The sequence below is a fragment of the Maniola hyperantus genome, chromosome 28 (genome assembly GCF_902806685.2).
Source record: "Maniola hyperantus chromosome 28, iAphHyp1.2, whole genome shotgun sequence".
Taxonomy (NCBI): domain Eukaryota; kingdom Metazoa; phylum Arthropoda; class Insecta; order Lepidoptera; family Nymphalidae; genus Maniola; species Maniola hyperantus.
This window is the reverse complement of record NC_048563.1, coordinates 4,742,886-4,765,828: the sequence shown is the minus strand read 5'-3', so window position 1 is coordinate 4,765,828 and position 22,943 is coordinate 4,742,886. Positions and strand designations below refer to the sequence as shown.

The 22,943-nt window shown below is 38.9% G+C and overlaps 1 pseudogene; it reads right to left on the bottom strand.

The window, feature by feature from the left end:
* Positions 1-3,848: 3,848 nt before the first annotated feature.
* LOC117995165 (uncharacterized) lies at positions 3,849-22,588 on the bottom strand (annotated as a pseudogene).
* Positions 22,589-22,943: the final 355 nt, after the last annotated feature.

Genomic DNA, 22,943 nt, shown 5'->3' with positions numbered 1-22,943 from the left:
ACTGTCAGTGCAATGCGATTGTGATATAGTTTTGACCTGGCTTTGGATTTCAAATATTGATACTGCATTACTGTTGACCCTTGCTCGTTAATTTGGACTCTGTTCAAGCCCTTTGTTGTGGATTTCGTCGATATGACCGAACGTACGCAGAGAACTGTTCTAAATAGTCAGACACGTGAGTTCCTAATACGCCTTCGTAACTATTTCGATCGTGAAGCTCAAAATGGAGGGCCAATTTTACCTATAACGTCAGTGGTTGAACGCGTAGCTGATGCGCTTAATATTGGACAACGAACTGTTAGACGGATAACTAAAAAAAAATATGGCGAGACTGGCACAGAAGAAAATAAACTTCACACACCAAAAAAGAGAAAACGAGCAAAACCAGTCGTAGGCATCGATAGCTTTGATGCCGATGCTATCCGAAGACATGTTTACGGCTACTATTTACAGAAGGAGTATCCAACAAGAAAAAAGTTGGTGCATTCACTGAAGGAAGCTGGATTATTCTTCGGTGGGGAAAGTTCTTTAACGAAGATTTTGAAGACCATTGGATTTCGATACAAAAAATGTAACAAACGCAAAATATTGATGGAAAGATTTGATATAGCGATGGCAAGGTATACTTTTTTACGGCAAGTGAAAGAAATCAAAAATTGGCAAAATGTTGTGTTCTTGGATGAAACATGGCTTAATGCTAACCATACTGTAGGCCGTTCTTGGAACGATGACACAGCAGCATCTACTTCCAAAGTTCCTGTAGGAAAAGGATCGCGACTTATAATTTGTCACGCCGGAACCATCAACGGGTTTGTCGAAGGTTCTCTCATGGCTTTTGCGTCAAAAACCACTGGAGACTATCATGAAGACATGAATGGAGAAAAGTTTACTGAATGGTTTACCTCAATGTTGTGTAGCCTCCCTGAACCATCTATTATAATTATGGACAACGCCCCATACCACTCGATGCAAATTGACAAGCCACCTGCCCAATCCCAAAAGAAAGCTGATATCGTCGCATGGCTTCGTAAAAATGGCGTAGATGCAAACATGAATATGTTAAAAGCGGAATTAGTACGTCTTTTAAAAGAAAACAAACCAACCAAGATCCGATACGTCATTGACGAAATAGCATTAGAACATGGGCACAGAGTTATACGGTTACCGCCTTACCATTGTGAGTATAATGCGATTGAGTTGGTGTGGGCTCAAATTAAGGGATATGCTGCAAGACACAATACAGAACCCCCATTTACCACAAAAAAAATGCTAAAATTATTAGAAGAAGCTTGTGAACATGTGACTAAAGGAGACTGGGAAAAGGTTGTGAATAGAACTGTTAAATTAATAAGGGAAGATTATGAAAGAGATGTGAAAATAGATAATATTATAGAAAACGAACATATAATTATTAATGTATGTGATGATAGCAGTGACGACAGTGAAAATAGTAGTATGGACGAATCTGATTAATTATGGCCTTTTGTGGCACCTTTTTCGGTATCTTTTGTATTCATATGTTTCTTGTGTGCATATAAAGTATGTATATTCATTTTCGTTCAAATATTCAGTTCGTTCAAATAAATTAAATAAACATATACATTTTTGTTTTATTAAACCTATTTAATCAGGTACAAAAACAAAACTTAATTGTTTTTTGTTCGAGAATAAATTGACATTCCACATCACTATTGTAATGTGTCAAACCGGCCATCATAGCGTGCCGCTAGTGTAGTAGTCAATATTTGTATTAACCGACCAACAATATTATTTTGTATTAAACGTTTATGTGAAAACAAGTAAATAACTCATGAGAAATTCAATTACGCTACGATTTTTCAGTTTGTTTCGCAACTAAAGTTGCATGCCTTGTATGTACCTAAGTACTGGCATACTGGTACTTGTATGTAACTGGCTTTTTTCAAGAATACATACAGTATTCTTGAAAAAAACCAGTTACACGATAAGGGACAAAAAATAGGTTAGCTGCGTCTCTGTTTATCACATTAGTAACTTTATCTGTGCTCTTTTTAGTGTGAATGAGAAAGCAAACGTTCCTGTATCTACCTTTATTACTCAATCTACACTTTTGACAGTTCACAAGCTAAAATGGCGTGTGATAACTCATTTTGTACGCATTAGGTGTACCTACAACTTATGTATTATCTATGCCTATTTTGTACGCATTAGGTGTACCTACAACTTATGTATTATCTATGCCTACAACAGTGATCTGTGAACCTGCAACCTAGGTCAGGCTGAGAGTTCTCAAAGGTTCCAATCCGAATCATGAAGTTTGGCAGGTAGGTAGGTCTTATAGCACAAGTAAGGGAAAAAATCCGAAAACCGTGAATTTGTGGTTACATTACAAAAAACCCGGCCAAGTGCGAGTCAGGCTCGCGCAATGAGGGTTCCGTACTACAGTCGTATTTTTTCGACATTTTGCACTATAATTCAAAAACTATGATGCATAAAAAAAAAATCTGTTTTAGAATGTACAAGACTTTTCATATGATATATCACTCACTTCGAAAGTTGAAAATACTAATTATTCGTTCATGACCACAATTTAATTTTTTTTTGTGTGATACCCTAAATTCAATGTTTTCAGATTTTTCCCCAAATGTCAGCTATAAGATCTACCTACCTGCCAAATTTCATGATTCTAGGTCAACGGGAAGTACCCTGTAGGTTTCTTGACAGATAGACAGACAACAAAGTGATCCTATAATCCTATCCGGCTCGAGTGCGCACGCAGCCGCCGCGATTACATAAGCTCATATATAACACACGCCGACTTCCATATAAATCAGGTTCTAGCGATCACGTGGACTCACGCCACGGCCTCGGGGGCGTACGGACTAACCAACAAAACCGACATCTCCACCCATCCCAACGTCATCCTAAGCCGTGGTCCGAGCCTCACAGGAGGCGCCCTTAGCAGGACGTTGCCTCCCGACCTCTCGAATTATTTCTTCGAGCCCTAGGACTTACCCCCAGGCGAGCTTCGCGCTCGCCAACCCCTCCGGTGACGCTGTAGCGGCCAGTAAGGCCTACGCAGCATAGTCAATCCGAAACAACACACAAAAAATCGCCGAGCGACTAGTGCATAGGAGGTGGCTGAAGCATCCTTGAAAATCCTGAAAATGACATCCCGAAGAATTGCACATTCAGTTAACATTTGTTACAAACGCAATATGTAGGTGTGACTCAACGGGAATTTTTAAAAATAGTTGTCCAGTGTCCCATTGAGTAACAGTGTGACTCAACGGGACAACTATTTTTAAATATTCCCGTTGAGTAACAGTGTTACACACGGGGGTGTGACTCAACGGGAATAGCCCCTATTTGCCACATCTAACGTACTGACTGATATATCAACGCACAGCTCTTGGACATATCAGGCTGAAACTTGGCATGCAGACAGCTATTATGACGTAGACATCCGCTAAGAAAGGCTAGGTATACCTACTTACTTGTAAAGTTTGACCCCGAAGGAGATAAAATAGGGGTTTTAAATTTGTGTAATTCACGCAGACGAGGTCGTGTGTCCTATAAGCTAGTCCTATGTTTTTGATGATGAAAAGGAAAACAATTTTTTTTGTACCTACATATTTCTTTCCCTAAAATTTCCTTTATTAAAATCCCGCAAACTATTTTGGACTTACCTTTGCACAAGTTTAAAAAATCTATTAAAAATATGCTCCTGAAAAAAGCAATTGAAGATTATCTAAATGATAAAAGAGCGTGGATTTGACCTGCAGCTCGTTCCAGCAACGCACAAGACTGCAAATACTATTTTATACATGGCATAATCTTGTACCTATATCAAATATTTGAAAAGAGCAACTGCCGAGTTTCTTGCTGGTTCTTCTCGGTAGGAAAGGCATTCCAAACCAGTGGTAGATGCATCCGACTATTCGTAAGTACTTGTAAAAGTTTATACGAATAAAAAAGATTTTTATTTATTTATTTATTATTTCAAAATTTCATCCACAATTATTATTATAATAATCAAAATATAAATAATACGTCCATACATTACAACTAGCAATCTAAAGTCTGGCCATATAGATACTTCCAATTTACCGTCATTATTAGTAGAAGTAAGCTGAGATAGCCTAGAGGCTAGGACGTCCGCCTGCTGATCGGAGGTCGGGGGTTCGATCCCGAGCACGCACCTCTTAACTTGTCGGAGTTATTTGCTTTAACGGTAAAGGACAAACATCGTGAGGAAACCAGCATGCCTGAGAGTTCTCCATAATATTCTCAAAGGTGTGTGAAGTCTGACAATAATAATAATAGTAATATTTTATTTATTCAAAGAAAATGTTGTACAAGACAAAGACTCCTTAAAACTAGTACACATAAAAAAGGTAAAAACAATAGATATTAAAACCTGAAGGAGTGACAATCCGCATTTGGCTAGCGCGGCGTTGTAATTTATGGCCAAATACCCTATTCACTCTGAGAGGACATCCGTGCTCTGTAGTGAGCCGACGATGGGTTGATCATGATGATCATGATAATTAGTAGAAGTTAAAGAAAGGGAAAGCTTTTAAAATTGGAAATATCTATAATGACTATAACAATATAAAAATAAGACACATTTACACACAAAATACGTATAGTACGCTACAGTTCGAGATGGCAATCGGGGAGGGAACACCCGCACAAACCCGGTGCGGGCGAGCGCGGGTGACGTGCGGGCCCCCCCGCCTCATACCCCGATTGCCATCTCGACCTCCCATTCAGCACAGAGTACTATATACAATATACATAGGATATTCAGAGTACAGTGTTGCTAACTTTGGAATTTCATTTCCGTATTTTTCATGAGATTCTGCACCTCGATTGCGGGAAACCTGCATCAATCATTATTACAATCTCAATTGTTTTGATTGGCTGAATTTGTGGTATTCTTGTTGCAACAATGCATTGTAGCCAATAGTGAGCGAGCGTCAACCAATCAGAGGTGATTGCGATCGTGACATTGTAGCTGTCATTCTACAATGTCGCAAATAATAATAATGATTGACGCAGGTTTTAAAAATGGTCTACCTATAGGTACCTACTGTTAATTATTTATAATAAATATACATAAATAACTCTTCACAATCACATACATAAATTATTCGCAAGTTAATGAGATCCATTTCTACATCTTCTTCTTAATATATAAAAGGAAAAGGTGACTGACTGACTGATCTATCAACGCACAGCTCAAACTACTGGACGGATCGGGCTGAAATTTGGCATGCATATAGCTGTTATGACGTAGGCATCCGCTTAGAAAGGATTTTTGAAAATTCAATACCTAAGGGGTGAAATAGGCGTTTGCAATTTGTGTAGTCCACACGTAAGTATTGTATGTCAAATCTTTGAACAGAGCAACCGCTGAGTTTCTTGGTAGGAAAGGCATTCCGAACCAGTGGTAGATGCATTCGACGATTCAAAAGTACTCTTAAACTTTTTTTATTTACTTTTATAAAAGTGCGAGCGAAGCGAGCCTAACATTTTCTTACAGTTAAAAAGTACAGTTATCATCATGGTGATATTTAATTAAGATAAGAATGAAACTAGTCTGCGGGAGCCGCTGGATAGCGGCGGCACAAGACCGTGGCATGTGAAAGTCCAATGTTCAGCAGTGGACGTCTATACCGATAGTTCTTGCATTTATTCTAAATCTATTCTGTCAAAATAGTTTTAATTATAATTTTAAATAATCTCTTTTGGCCTTCTGTTAAAACTAGATTTAAATTTAAATAATAATTATGTATTTACGCCGTTGATTACTTTCAAATAAACAAAATAAAAAAATAAATAAAAAAATCACGAAGGCCACTGACTCACGCTTGTGTTTAAGTCGTATCGCTATACATACGTAGGGTACACGATATACAGTGGCGTGCAGGTCATAGAGGCATAAATGCACTGCTTACCCTAGTTGTAATGGCTCAACGCATATTTTTCACTATGAGCTGCCAGTAAATAGGTTCCTACCTAACTAATGCTTACCCTGGCTTCAAACACTGTGCACGCCACTGACGATATGTGTTCGTTTGACAGCGCTTGCTCGCGACTGATTGGTCCGACACACGCACGCACACTTACGCAATGCCCGTGTAAACGACGTCACCACAAGTAAAGTTCAGTAGCCTTCGTGAATTGCAAGAACTGTAGATGGTGATGGATGTACTTCAGTCCTCCACGTGGCTGAGGCCACACTTCTGCCACGCGTCCTCCTCGCAGTGCTTGGCGCGCGCACGCTTGGGCCACGGCTTCTTGAGGTGCACGTGCTCGACGTGCGCGCGCTGCTCGCCCGACGTCGTGAAGCACTTGCCGCACGTGTCGCACTTGAACGGCTTCAACCCCGTGTGGATCTGGGGAAGCGTTACGAACTACAGGAAGCGGCAGAACAAACTAATCTAAATATATAAAAGCGAAATACCACTCACTCACTCACTCACTCACTCACTCACTCACTCACTCACTCACTGATACATCACAAAATCTCAGGAACTATAAAGCCTACAAACTTGCCCCCAAAGGGTGTGAAAGGGGGGGTCGAAGGTTGTATGAAAGTCCTATGTTTTTGAAGTTAGAGATATGAAAATTGGCATTTAGGTATTCATGGGTTCCGTGCCTTAAGGTGAGACTGAGTGAGTAGGTAAGTGAGGCCTTTTGCAGCGGGAAAATTTCAGATCTCATGAGAAACCATAAATTTTACGAGGACGAAGTCGCGAGCAACTGCTAGTTTTTTTTAATCTCTTTCTAAAGGTCGAAGTACAATATTTCTTGGCTTATAGCCAGCATAAAGAAGAACTTTACGAGCATGAGAAGTTTAAGGAAGCAAGCACTTTATAAGGGTAAAGACGTTTTGTCGGTCTCAACGACAGAGACAGCGCTCCACGAAACCGCTATCTCTTTCCAAAGGTCGAAGTACAATATTTCCTGGCGGGGATACTCACAAACATGTGTCGTCGCCTGTTGTTGAAGAAGGCGAAGTGTTTCCCACACAGTGGGCACTCGTAAGTGGGCCTGGTGGCGCTGTGGACGTGGAGGTGGAACACGAGGTTGGTCTTCTGCGTGAAGCTCTTGTCACAAGGGCACATAGTTCGTACAACCGATAGACGTTGGGGTCCCAAGGTGCTGGAATGGCGACCTCGCACCGGAAGACGCAGCGTTGGAAGACCCCCCATTAGGTGGACGGACGACATCAGACGAGTCGCAGGGAGCCGCTGGATCCAGGCGGCGCAAGACCGTGGCGTGTGGAAGTCCTACAAGAGACCTATGTCCAGCAGTGGACGTCTATTGGTTGATGATGATGCTCTGGGAAAGACAAGAACTAGCCCCGGCCGAAGCCTTCCACCAGACAAAAGGTTGAGGTTTCCTGGCGGAGATACATCGACCTTTAGTGTGAGATTTCGGTTTTGTAGAGCGTTGTCTCTGTCAGTCATACCTATGTGACGTTTTGTCGGTCTGAACGACAGAGACAACGCTCTACGAAACTGCTATCTCTTTCCAAAGGTCGAAGTACTATTTCCTGGCGGGGATACTCACAAACATGTGTCGTCGCCTGTTGTTGAAGAAGGCGAAGTGTTTCCCACACAGTGGACACTCGTAAGTGGGCCTGGTGGCGCTGTGGACTCGCAGGTGGAACACGAGGTTGGTCTTCTGCGTGAAGCTCTTGTCGCAGCGGTCGCACTTGAACCGCTTCTCCCCCGTGTGGACCCACATGTGGTCTTTGAGGAGGGCCATGCTCTGGGTAACAAGAGGAGGACAAGTTTAATAAAATCACTAGGAGTGGACTGAAAACCGAAAGGTCGCCGGTTCAAACCCCGCCCGGTGCACTATTGTTGTAGAAAATAGAAATAGAAATAGAAATAGTTTTTTATTTGCCAGAATGTGGTACAATTTGGTCTTAAATCTATTTTGAGCCCTTGACATTCAACCAATAATTTGGTGTGCAACTTATTATAGTAACTATATTTCTCTCGTACCTACTCCTAGCACAAGCTTGACGCTTAGTTGGAGCGGAAAGGGGAATACTAGTCATTTAGCATGGCCTAATATTCTTTAAAAAAAAAAAAACCCTCGTTGCGCGAGACTGACTCTCTCATAGCCGGTTTTTATTAATATTTTTCAAAGTATTTTCGTAGATTAGGGCCTCAAGTCTGGGTCTGAAATCATATAGAAGCACGCCATTCTCCTTTATCCCTGTTGCGTAGAGTCCGGTCCAGCCCCAATGGCCTCCTGAAGGTATTTTCTGACAGATTGACAGATTGACTGCTAGTACTTGAATCACTGTTGTATGATTCACGTGCTGGCAAATCGATCTTGTCCTAATTTAAATAGTTATAGATTTTTTACTAACAAATAGGTTTAAGTTTCGTGTAATTACTAACACTAATATTAATAATTACTAACAATTAGGTTTAAGTTTCGTGTAATTACTAACACCAATATGATCCTTGTTGGTCGAAATAAAAACATTTTATTTATTTTATTTTTTTATTTTAGATTTTTATGTTGTCTCACCTGGAATATCCGTCCGCACTGCTCGCACATACAAGGCGTCTTCATGGCGGGGTACTTGGTTCGATTCTTGTCCGGGTGCGCGCGCCTGAAGTGCTGCGCGTACAGGCGCAGGTCCCTCAGTTGAAGCCCGCACTGGAACCAAAACGACCTTTATATGTTACGCCAATGTACTTGCGCAGAAGTCAAACTCAAACTCAAATTATTTATTCAAAATAGGTAAAATTTTACACTTTTCGACGACCTCCCTGGCGCAGTGGTGAGCGCTGTGGTCTTAATAGTGGGAGGTCCCGGGTTCGATTCCTGGCAGGGGTTTGGAATTTTATAATTTCTAAATTTCTGGTCTGGTCTGGTGGGAGGCTTCGGCCGTGGCTAGTTACCACCCTACCGGCAAAGCCGTGCCGCCAAGCGATTTAGCGGTCCGGTACGATGCCGTGTAGAAACCAAAGGGGTATGGGTTTAATAAAAACTGCCATACCCCTTCCAGGTTAGCCCGCTATCATCTTAGACTGCATCATCACTTACCACCAGGTGAGATTGCAGTCAAGGGCTAACTTGTATCTGAATTTAAAAAAAAAAAACTTACTGGTGGTCAAAATTGTTAATTTGTAAGATGATATTATAGTGGTGATAATTAATACGTACTTTTTTTTTTTTTTATTCAGATACAAGTTAGCCCTTGACTGCATTCTCACCTGGTGGTAAGTGATGATGCAGTCTAAGATGATAGCGGGATGGAGAGAGCTATGTGCGGAGTTTCTCTACGTCATCAATGAGGAAATGAGGAGATCCGTAGGAGAACTAGAGTAACCGACATAGCTCAACGGGTTGCGAAGCTGAGGTGGCAATGGGCAGGGCACATAGTTCGTACAACCGATACACGTTGGGGTCCCAAGGTGCTGGAATGGCGACCTCGCACCGGAAGACGCAGCGTTGGAAGACTCCCCACTAGGTGGACGGACGACATCAGACGAGTCGCAGGGAGCCGCTGGATGGCGGCGGCGCAAGGTCAGTGGTTGACCAGTCTTTCGGTTGATGATTTATTTATTTTATATTATTTATTAGGAACACACACAATACATTAATTTAACACAAACTACGACACTTATAAACAAACACAGGCTGATAAATGTATCTATAAAATGTGTACACAGCATTTGCAAAATATCTAGACAAATAAAAAGAACTTAACTAACTACTTAACTAAACAATTAATAATTAAGTTACTTAGGAGATGAACCCACCGTAAAATGATAAGAGCTTTTTTTTTGAATGCAGTACCTAGCTGAGTCATGAAATATGTCGATGCCAAGTATCTTTTTTGATATTTCGTTAAATTTTGCACATATACGCTTAATTGGGGCTTGATTTCCTAGATGAGATTTGATGATGACATTTGGCCCCGATTCTCTAGTCTCTCTCTAAACTAAATTTAGAGTATCTGCATCCTTTTCTTATTACTAATGCTAAAAAAGGATCGGAACATGACTTTCACATTTAAAGACTCTAAATTTTAGTGCACAATAGAAATTTAAACAGTAGGTTCGCGAGTGCGTGCTAAAATCACGGGTTTTAACATCTAAAAATTAAATTTAGAAATGTCAAACTGCTTCTGTCCTTTTCATATTACAATAGTAAGAAGAGGGTGCGAATACTCTAAAATTAGGTTGTGCTTAGAATCGGTGCCTACTGTACTAACCTGTTCGCAAGTGACAGGAGACCCTTCGTTGGTCAGGATGCCGGTCCGCGGGTGGATGGTAGGCCTTCTCTCTATCTTCCTCATCACACGACCGTTCTTCTCTGTGTTCATACTTTGGGAGTCGTTTCGTATGCGATTACTACAAAAAAGATAAAGGTAGATAAAATAAAACCGCGGGGTGATTACGTAAAGCGTTGCAGTAGCGACAGCAGTAGCAATGAGACTGTTCATTTGCTGTATCTCTTCTTCTTCTTCTTATTTAGCTTTGTGGCTATTGCCGTCTCTCTCTAGCCGGACGTTTGACAGCAATGATCGCGAGATTTACGCCTGTCGCGAGATACGTAATCAGCTGGGCTATTGTCTAAAACCTGCATCAATCATTATTACAATCTCAATTGTTCTGATTGGCTGAATTTGTGCCATTCTTGTTGCAACAATGCATTGTAGCCAATAGTGAGCGAGCATTAACCAATCAGAGATGATTGCGATCGTGACATTGTAGCTGTCAAACAACCGCGGTAGGGCCACAGCCCGCGCCGGTCAAGTGCGATTCTAACTAACTTATATATCTAGTTTTTAGGGTTTCGTACCTCAAAAGGAAAAACGGAACCCTTATAGGATCACTTTTTTGTCTGTCTGTCGGTCTGTCAAGAAACCTACAGGGTACTTCCCGTTAACCTAGAATCATGAAATTTGGTAGGTAGGTAGGTCTTATAGCTGACATTTGGGAAAAAATCTGAAAACCGTGAATTTGTGGTTACATCACACAAAAAAAATTAAATTGTGGTCATGAACTAATAATTAGTATTTTCAACTTTCGAAGTGAGTGACTATATCAAGTGGGGTATCATATGAAAGGTCTTCACCTGAACATTCTAAAACATTTTTTTTTTTTTTTTTATGTATCATAGTTTTTGAATTATCGCGCAAAATGTTGAAAAAATACGACTGTACCTAACTACATAATATTACTTAGCAGAATATATATTACTATTTCATACTATTATTATTACTAGTTAATAGACATCTGTCCGCTATAGCTTAACTTAACTGAAAACCGCTGCCGTGCCTATAGCGTACCGTAGCGTTATTGTCGTAGCTAACAACAGTTATCAGCTAACATCTATGACGAACCACCTGACAACGCAACGCTGCCAACTGGCAACTGACAATGCATTGTTTGGTTTTTTGGTAACTAGAAACGCAATAATTATGCCTTCTCTTTCATTCTTTCACTGAAAGCTGAGAAGGAGCGGTTATTGGCTACCGGCTTAGTAACTAAGAACTTGATAAACCAAAGCCGACCTTATCTCTATTACGCTAAGGCTTAATTGTACAAGTACTTGTCCATTACACTTTGATCTATCAATCTTAATACAGTTAGCCTTAGAGTAATAGAGATAAGGTCCTCTTTGGTTTATCAATCTTCGTGAAATGTTTTTGGTTAACTGGATTGTGGCAAACTATTCGTGCAGGCGTCCACTATAGTTTGACCTATGTCAATGATCATTATAATTAAACTTTGCTGCTATGAACTTAAGGTTGTGATTACTTCACGATATTCATGAAAGTAAAATTGGTTTTATTTTAGTGAATATGCGCGCGCTAGCTATACAGACGGTATTGATACGGCAGCTAGCTTAGTTACTACTACGGAAACCGCTGCGCGTTGCGCATATTAAATTAGTTGAAACACAACTCTGATACCGATATTCGGCAACGGTTATCAATATCGGTATTGAAACTAAATAACTGTTGGATAACCGTTGCCAGAAATAGTCAATAATTTTACTAGTTAACTTATTGAACATTTATTTATTTATAGCAAAGTATAGTTTACTGTTTGTATAATATAATTATGTATGTATGTACTCACGGATCATTATCACTGCTGTGCCTTGAAGATAGCTTCAGATGCCTGGCGTGAGCCTCCTCCGACACGAACTTCACTTCGCACACCTCGCAGTACGGCCCGTCTAAACTTACCTACAATATAATAATTTACTAGAACAGTGCGTGTTGTCAGTGATGACATATGGATCCGAGACATGGTCGCTAACTATGGGCCTCATAAGAAAGCTCAGAGTCACTCAGCGGGCGATGGAGAGAGCTATGTGCGGAGTTTCTCTACGTCATCAATGAGGAAATGAGGAGATCCGTAGGAGAACTAGAGTAACCGACATAGCTCAACGGGTTGCGAAGCTGAAGTGGCAATGGACAGGGCACATAGTTCGTACAACTGATAGACGTTGGGGTCCTAAGGTGCTGGAATGACGACCTCGCACCGGAAAGCGCTGCGTAGGAAGACCCCCACTAGGTGGACAGATGACATCAAACGAGTCTGCGGGAGCCTCGGCAAACTGGGCGGTCTACATGGCTTCTGGAGCGAGCTTGGATGGCTGGAGTGAAGACTTCGGCGGGGAGGGGCAATGCACGCACAACAGACGGAAACGTTTAAGTGCGGAAACCAGCCCAGAGCGAAGAAGAAGAAGAAAAAGAGTCTGCGGGAGCCGCTGGATGGCGGCGGCGCAAGACAAAAGTCTATCCGTTGATAAAATGATAACAGTTGACTAGTCTGCGTGGAAATACAATAGAATACCTACGTTTTTGTTCGCAAGTCGATGTTTCTTCTTCTTGTGTACATCTATCCCTTTCTTGCTCACGAACGTGTATCCACACAACTCGCACACGAAGTCCGACACGTGCTTGATTCTGATGTGACCCATGTATGTTGTTAACTTGCTGAAAAAAAAAAACGTTCAACTAGGTCAGAAGAGAGAAAATCGCGGATACAGATATGTGGCGCGGGGGTTGTGTGAGGTGTCCCCACCTCAATTGCCATCTCGACCTGTCAAAAAGTCAAAAGTCAGTCAAAACGTTTATTCAAAGTTGGTAAAAAATTACGCTTTTTGATAGTCGGTTAAGTTGATAATTTGGTGGTGATAATTTTTACGCGAACTTGAAACTAAAGCTACGAGGGTTCCAAACGCGCCCAGTTAGGCTAACATGCGCACCACGAGAAAATGTTGTCTACGCAATTACTCGTCTTATTTGTATGAAGAAACACGAGATAATGCGTAGACAAAATTTTCTCGCGGGGCGCATGTTAGGCCTGCAGGTCTGAGAAGAGCCCAAAACAAACTCGGCCGGGTATTCTTTTCATTATCACCACTTTACAAAATCACTTTATCTTATTAGAACTATCACAAGGCTGTTAAGCAACTCATTGTCGCGTACCATAGATCACTAGCAAAGTTATATAGATCGCTAGCAAAGTTATATAGATCGCTAGCAAAGCTAAGCTCACGCATTCAGGATGCTGATGGGGCTGCCCAGATTCTGCAGCGCGTCAGGGATGTTCGCCGAGGCGCATGTAGACTGTTTTTATACTACTATGCGGGCGCGGCGCACATCCCTGTTGCCAGTGGCGTGCAGGTCATAGAGGCATAAATGCACTGCTTACCCCAGTTGTAATAGCTCAATGCTTATTTTTCATTACGACCTGCATGTAAAAAGGTTCCTACCTAACTAATGCCTACCCTGGCTTCGAACACGCCACTGCCTGTTGCGTAGAGTCCGGTGCAGCCCCAACGGCCTCCTGAAGGTGTTTTCTGACAGGATCGACTGCCAGTACTTGAATCACTGTTGTATGATTCACGTGCTGGCAAATCGATCCTGTCCTAATTTAAATAGTTATAGATTTTTTTACTAACAAATAGGTTTAAGTTTCGTGTAATTACTAACACCAATACGATCCTTGTTGGTCGAAATAAAAACATTTTATTTATTACTAGCTTATGCTCGCGACTTCGTCCGCGTGGACTACAAAATTTCAAATCCCTATTTCACCCCTTTAGGAGTTGAATTTTCAAAAATCCTTTCTTAGCAGATGCCTACGTCATAATAGCTATCTGCATGCCAAATTTCAGCCCGATCCGTCCAGTAGTTTGAGCTGTGCGTTGATAGATCAGTCAGTCAGTCAGTCAGTCACCTTTCTCTTTTATATATATAGATTTATTTATTTATTTATATACTCACTCAAATTCGCTGGGACAATGTGGACATCGATACTTCGTGCCCGCGTGCCATTTTTCGTGCTCTCTGGCTACACCTCTGAAATTTAATGTAGTTTAAATTAATGTATCATTGCATGCCGCAAGGTACAATTTAGATGTACACTAATAATACCTTTAAGATCTGTAAACTAACCCAAATTCGCAATAAAGAGAATTGAATTAATAATTTAACTTTCAAAAAACAAAAAAAAAACGATCAAGTAGAGGTCAAACTCGCACACGAAGGGTTCCGTAATACGGAACCCTAAAAGCAAAGTAAAATAAAATATAGGTACATGAAACTAGCTATAACAATAAATAAAAGATTCGAAATGTCCGCCATGCAATTTAAGAAAAATTAAAAAGTATTTTGTACTATAGTAAGACTCGCACTTGACTGGTTTTTTAATAATGATAGTTTTGTTGATAGTTAATGCGCGTATTTGTGCGCACATAATAAAAAAAATAAAAAATAAAAATATTTTATTTCAGACGGGTCGTTTAAACAATTTTAAATTAAATTAAATTAAATTAAAGCATAGTGAGTAATTAAAGTAAGTAATTCATTATGATAAATAATTAAATTGAATTATTAAATTAAGTGACAAAATTATATACCAAAAAATTTTGGTAAGTTAAAGTGGTACAAAAAATCGAAACACCCTGGGTGTTAAATCCAAACACCCTGTACACACCTGTTCCTAGTGCTAAAGGGACACCCTTTACAGCTGAACTTCTCCGTGTGCTGCGCGGTGAGGTGCTTTCTTAGGGCGCGACCAGTTTTCAGTCGAGTCTTGCATATGAAGCATTCATAGGCACCGCTTTGCTAGAAAAAATTTATAAAAAAATAGCCATATCCATACTTAATATCATAAATGCAAAAAGTGTCTTTCTGTCTGTCGGTCGGTCTGCTAACACGGACCAGCATTTAAACAGATTTTGACGAAATGTATGAAGAAATGCGTGAAGTGCGAGCGAAACGAGCGCGAGGTAAATTGTCACTTATGTTAACATAAGGTATTTTTAAATGATTAAGAGCTTTATTCTTTATTCTTTAGGCTAAGCTGGGAAGGGACATTTTTTATATTTTATATACTTATATTTTACTTTTATATTTACATTTATTTTTACTGCTATTTTTTAGATTTTGTTCTTTTTTATGTTACTGTTTTGGTTTAGTTTGTTCTTTTTATGTCACTGTTTTGGTTTAGTTTATACAAAGTTTTATTGATCAATGCAGAGATAACGCAACGGGCGCGGTGCGTTTTTATTAATCAATATAAATTTATGGCGCAAACTGAAAACCAGCGCCGAGCATTGTGAGCAGTGCTCGGCTATGCTGAGTTTGCGACCTTTTGTCTATTGTTAGTTTTTAGTTTAGATAGTATATTAGATATAACATTGTACATACTAGTTACTAGCAATAATGTAAACAATAAAGCATATTTATTTATTTATTTATAAAGTGGGCTCAAGTGTGCGTGTATTTGTTGTAAATGTTTAAGTGTTCGCGCTTGTTTTAAGTGTGCGCACTTACATCGCTGTGTCGTATAATGTGCGCATCGTAGCGGTCCCTGACGTGGAAGCCGCGGTAACACGCGTTGCACTTGAACGGCGCAATTTTGTAGGACGTAGCATTCTGTCGGGTCTGTATCTCTTCTATCTGTTCCTCATAGGTAAGTGTTGTGATGGTGAATAGAGACTCGTCCAGTGTGTCGGTGGTTTTCCGTCGTTTCACATCGGATTTTTTGTATCTGCAAATATAAATTTGTTAAATATATAAAAGGAAAAGGTGACTGACTGACTGACTGACTGACTGAACGACTGACTGACTGACTGATCTATCAACGCACAGCTCAAACTACTGGACGGATCGGGGTGAAATTTGGCATGAAGATAGCTATTATGACGTAGGCATCTGCTAAGAAAGGATTTTTGTAAATTCCACCCCAAAGGGGTTAAATAGTGGTTTGGAATTAAGGTAGTCCACGCGGACGAAGTCGCGAGCATAAGCTAGTCTAAATATATAAAAGAAAAAGGTGACTGACTGACTGATCTATCAATGCACAGCTCAAACTATTGGGCGGATCGGGCTGAAATTTAGCAAGCAGATAGCTATTATGACGTAGTCATCCGCTGAGAAAGGATTTTTTTGAAAATTCAATTTCTAAGAGGGTAATTTAGGGGTATGAGATTTATATAGTCCGCGCGAAGTCGCGGGCATAAGCTAGTTTTAATATTACGAGGACTCGACGATACAATACAAGCAGCGATATTATATGTTCCACTATACCTTATCCGCGGAAATAAGTTAGTATAAGTATAGTATTAGTATAAGTATAGTATAAGTTCTTTCTGTTACGTTATCCCATACAAAATATGATAGAGGCAAAAACTTCAGTGGGTGCTAACCATTTTGAGACACCAACCAATCACTTACTTACTTATCCATAGTACTTGAAGGATAAAAAACTTACTTATCCATTAGTACTTGAAGGATAAAAAACTTACTTATCCATAGTACTTGAAGGATAAAAAACTTACTTATCCATAGTACTTGAAGGATAAAAAACTTACTTATCCATAGTACTTGAAGGATAAAAAACTTACTTATCCATAGTACTTGAAGAATAAAAACTTACACATCCATAATACTTGAAGGATAAGAACTTACACATCCATAGTACTTGAAGGATAAAAAACTTACGTATCCGTAGTACTTGAAGGATAAAAATTTACTTATCCATAGTACTTCAAGGATAAAAAACATAGTTATCGATAGTACTTGAAGGATAAAATAAAAACCTACTAATCCACAGTACTTGAAGGATAAAAAACTTACTTATCCATAGTACTTAAAGGATAAAAACTTACTTATCCATAGTACTTGAAGGATAAAAACTTACTTATCCATAGTACTTGAAGGATAAAAAACTTACTTATCCATAGTACTTGAAGGATTATCAGAATCTTCCTTTTTCCTCTTAATCTTGATCTTTGGCGTCCCTTCTTTAACCTTCTTAACTCTTTCCTTCTTCTTCTTAACTTTATTCTTCTTATACATTTCACTCAAACTTATATTATCACTTTCGTCAAATACCGGATACTCTTCGAAATATATTTGATTGTTTGTTTGTTCGTCTTTGATTTCGACCTCGCATTTGTAATCACTGTTACTTTCGTTATCGTTATCGTTATCGAAATCACCGGTACCGTTATCGCCGTTATCGTTATTCTCGTTGAACTCGTTAACTTCCTCGACCTTGACGACTTCGTTGTCGTTTTCGTTATAAACGGCGTCATATTCGTTGGTTTCGTATATTTTTTGTCCTAAACTTGATTTCAGTTGATTGTAAGCTCGACTTATAGATTTTATGTCTCTTATTGTGACCTGTTGAAAAAAAACGGTCAAGTGGGAGTCGCTCCGGAAAAAAAATTCAATAAGAACATCTCCCAATTTGTCTTCTGGAAGCTTATTATAAAAACGTGCACAGTTGTCAAAAAATGAATTCCTAAAGTTTACTTAGCCTAGAGGCGGGCATTACAAGTTTACTTTTAAGACTATTTATTATACTAGTATAATATAATTATCAGTATTACTTACATATGTATCAACATCTAACTTATTCAGTATGGTTTGGCATCTCAGTGCCTTATTTTGGAAATTGCTCGCCTGTGTGAGTCTGGCCACACACTCCCAACATAACTTTTGTGGTAGCTTATCACTTGACAGTATCTGAAATCAATACCCATATTATCGGTACCCATATTATTAGTACCCATATTATCGGTACCCATATTATTAGTACCCATATTATCGGTACCCATATTATCAGTACCCATATTATCGGTACCCATATTACCAGTACCCATATTATCGGTACCCATATTATCAGTACCCATATTATCGGTACCCATATTATCAGTACCCATATAATCGGTACCCATATTATCAGTACCCATATTATCGGTACCCATATTATCAGTACCCATATTTTCGCACATGCAAACTGTGGAATTAACTCCCTTCCGCGTGTTCCCTTTAGATTACAACATGGGGTTATTCAAGGGGCGGACCAACAAATTCCTGAAAGGCCGGCAACGCATCGGCGGTGCCTCTGGTGCTGCAAATGTTCATGGGCGGCAGTAATCACTTAACATCAGGTGACCCGCCTGCTCGTTTGCTCGCTATCTCGATTTTAAAAAAATATTACCAGTACTCATATTATCAGTACCCATATTATCAGTACTCATATCATCAGTAACCATATTATCAGTACCCATATTATCGGTACCCATATTATCAGTACCCATATTATCGGTACCCATATTATCGGGACCCATATTATCAGTAACCATATTATCGGTACCCATATTATCAGTACCAAAATTATCAGTTGGTACCCATATTATAAATGCGAAAGTGTGTTTGTGTGTTAGTTTGTCCTTCAATTACGTCGCAACGGGGCAACGGATGGACGTGATTTTTTTACGTTTATATAGTTGAAGAACTGGAGTTCCCACAGGGTTGTTAAAAACCTAAATCCACGTGGACGAAGTCGCGGGGGTCAGCTAGTACTACATAAATAAGAAAAAATATAACTTACAGACATACCGACAATTTGTTCATACATAACACCCAGGTTTTTTTCAGAGATATGATACATTTTCACATTCATTGACAGACACACTCGACACACCTGTAAAGATAGAGAACAAACTGGTCAAGCGCGAGTCTGATTCGCACACGAAAGGTTCCGCACCATCGTAAAAGATATAACACTATGTATTGTATACTTCTTCTTGTATTTCTCAATTTTGTTGAAAAATATCAAAAAATACTGCTTACCCTTAAAGTAGCTGGTGCATCCAAATCTTCCGATTCCTAGAAAATAAAACAAATTATATATTAATGTAGATAACGGGTACATATAAGTCCCGCCAATTGCCATTGCGCTGGAACCATGTCTCATTAACATCGAAATTACGTCATTTTCACGTCAGTCGAAATAAAACTATACCATCAGCTCGAAATTTCAGTCTAGTACTGACGTCACTAAAATCACACACTGGGCGCCTAGAGCTGCCACGGTACTAACATAATATTTGTGAATGTTGTTACAATTTATCGTTGGCATATCTAATAAAATAAAATAAAATAAAATAAAAAAAACATAACTATAAGGAAATATTGTTACTAACACTAGTGTGTTAGTAACAATACTCTAGTAAATATATTATAGTTATAAATTTAAATTTAAATATGGACTCTTCTGGTCTGAGTTAAAAGATTATTTATTATTATTTATTAATAAAATGGCGGCCACGCGCATTAGCAATTTGCGGGACTTATACCACGATTAATTTGGCGTTTTATTTGTCGATATTTCAACCCGACAAACAGCGACGGGACTGCGGTGCTGCGAGAGATGAAGTTCGAGCTGTCAAGGGCAGTAGCGAACTACCCTCTTTCTTGTTCTTTTCGCTGCAACTTCACGAGCTGTCCGGCAAAATACACTCACAACGTCACTATTAATTATCTTTCGATGTCGTACGATGGTGTCTTGGTTTGCACAATTCTATCACTGGATTCCACATACTTGCTAGTTTAAAACCATCCTCATGATTGAAATTCTGGTGTCTAATGTCGTTAACCACGAAATAAGTTTAAAATCATAAAACAATTACTTACCATGTTATAAGTAATACAAAAAAACTACTAAAACTACAACTGCTCTGCCATATTGTTTTTTTTTTTTTCAAAAAATTTATAGTGTCACTTGGTATGATTTGTAAGGATTTTAACGATACCCCATACTGACAAAATTTATGGAATAACAAAAAACTCACATACATAATAATCTGATCGTTCCTCCTTGTGTTGGGGACAGAGAAACTTTCAGCTTTTATAAAATAACGAAGGTTTGGCCCTCACAGGCTCTTTGTCTATACACTTCTGGTGGGAGGCTTCAGCCGTGGCTAGTTACCACCCTACCGGCAAAGCCGTGCCGCCAAGCGATTTAGCGTTCCGGTATGATGCCGTGTAGAAACCAAAGGGGTATGGGTTTAATAAAAACTGCCATACCCCTTCCAGGTTAGCCCGCTATCATCTTAGACTGCATCGTCACTTACCACCAGGTGAGATTGTAGTCAAGGGCTAACTTGTATCTGAATAAAAAATAAAAAAATAACACTACCCTTGATAAATAAATAAATAATTGATTAGATATTACAACTCACAAGGATGGCGATAGGTACGGAACCACTTTTGATCCTTCTCAACCCTCTTCTCGTTTCATAGAAGGCATCTTGTCGGAAATGTTCTGAGCATACTGTACTGTAAACAAAAGAAAACAAGTGCGAGTCAGGCTCGCGCAACGAGGGTCCCGTACTACAGTCGTATTTTTTTGACATTTTTCAAGAAAATTCAAAAACTATGATGCATAAAAATAAATAAAAATCTATTTTAGAATGCACAGGTGAAGCCTTTTCATAATATGATACCCCACTTGATATAGTTATCTTACTTCGAAAATTGAATATACTAATTTTTAGTTCATGACCACAATTTAATCAATAGCAAGGGTTTAGGCCATAGCCCACCACACTGAGGAAATGCAGGTTGGCAGGCATAACACACTGAAAATATCAATTTTATATTTTGTTTACCTCCTATCTCTGGGTTCCCATTCTGTAATGCCCAGTGCTTCAATCCAGGAACTTCTAAGATTTGTTTCTTTTGGAAACCTGTAACATAAAAAAAACCATTTGTTTCTATTTTCTAAGAAAATGGATTTAATCTTATACCTACTCTTATGTAAAAGGAAAAGTGACTGACTGACTGGCTGATCTATTACAGCACAGCTGAAACTACTGGACGGATTGAGCTGAAATTTGGCATGCAGATAGCTATTATGCATATTATGCGTAGGCATCCGCTAAAAAAGGATTTTTGAAAATTCAACCCCTTAAGGGGGTGAAATAGGGGTTTGAAGTTTGTGCAGTCCACATGGACGAAGTCGCAGGAATAAGCGAGTTAAACATATTATTATTACTATTTATAATAGACTAAGCAGCTCAAATAAATAAATAAATAAATTTGATAAAAATTTGCAAGGTAAACACTGTAAACCATGGTAGTAGCAATGGCCCCTCAAACTAGGATTCCCTGTGCTATGGGACTTTCGCATGAAAGTTTTGAGTTTTTCAAATGTTTATCCGATGTATTCTTGGACTGGTTAACAGAGGTTGACAAAATCTTGATATCAGTACCCATATTATAAATGCGAAAGTAATTTTGTTTGTGGTTTTGTTGCTTTATTGGTTTGTTTGTCAACGAAGTGACCGATTAACGTGATTTCTTGTATGGGTATTTTTTATCCCAGAAAATCAATGCGAGCTCCCACGGGATTTTTAAAAACCTAAATCCACATGGACAGAGCCGCGGCCATCAGCTGGTATAAAATAAGAAGACTATTTCATTTTAGAGCTTAATTCCACCTACTTGAGGCGACTAAAGGTAAGGAATGTAACTGAGAATGGGCAGCAGCATCCTCTGTGCTACTACCACCATCTACTGCAATCAGGGATCTACTGTTATCACTGGTCTCACTCACTCTGATGGGCAAAGCTGCCCGACGGGAGAGTCCTTTACTCCAGCAGTGGACTGTTATAGGCTGTTGATTGCTCCAGTTTTTATACATACAGAGTATGGAGTCAATTTACGCAAAAGGCATACAATGCTCTTCGCATGCATTGTAATAATGCTTACATGATAAGAAATCTTTAAGACATCAGAATACACCGTCCTTTCAGTCAGTTCATACATTTTTACCCATGTCTCTTTCACGTTAAATGAAACAAGATTAAGAATAAATCTAATACTATACTACTACTATACTATAATATATTGTAATGTTTGGATAATCTATAGAACTAAGTCTTATTACAAATACAAATTTTACTGTTTATGACAAAATTATGACTTAAACTCACATGTGAAACGTGATTCCATGGCTCTTTGTTGTTTTTTTTCGTATCGTTTCCACAATTTCGTACACAGCACCTCATTTTAAGTAAATTTTTCACAAATTAAAAATCATTGTAATTTGTTACATCTACCGCATTTGCTATAGTTTATACAAATGGAACTTTTTGACTCTAAAAGGCTTATAAATCATTCTGCTTTAGATAATTCTTAGTATTTATTTCAATAATTTGTTGTATTTATTGCAAATAATATATTTTTTTACAAAATATCTCTAATCAAAAAAATATCAATAACAATCGCTCTTGATTTGACAATTTTTGACATAGATAGGTACTCTAATAGATAGAAGATAGGGGCATAGAGTAAAGCTTTTGCGTCGATTCCATAGAGATAGTATTTCATCTAAGCACAGACCAATAACATATAGCATCTAAGGTCGATTCTGTAAAAAGAAGGTTGTAAAAGATTGTAGTTGACAGACACAGATACCTACTTTGTTCTGAGTTGACAGAAGTGATTTAAAGAGTCTAAACACCTCGATTTCATCAACACAAATCCTAGACAAATCGAAAAATCAATAAGGATGAATGCAAAAATTAAGATGGTTTCAAAAAAAGTGCAATAATTTGAAAATATAAATGTTTCTTCAGAATAACTAGTA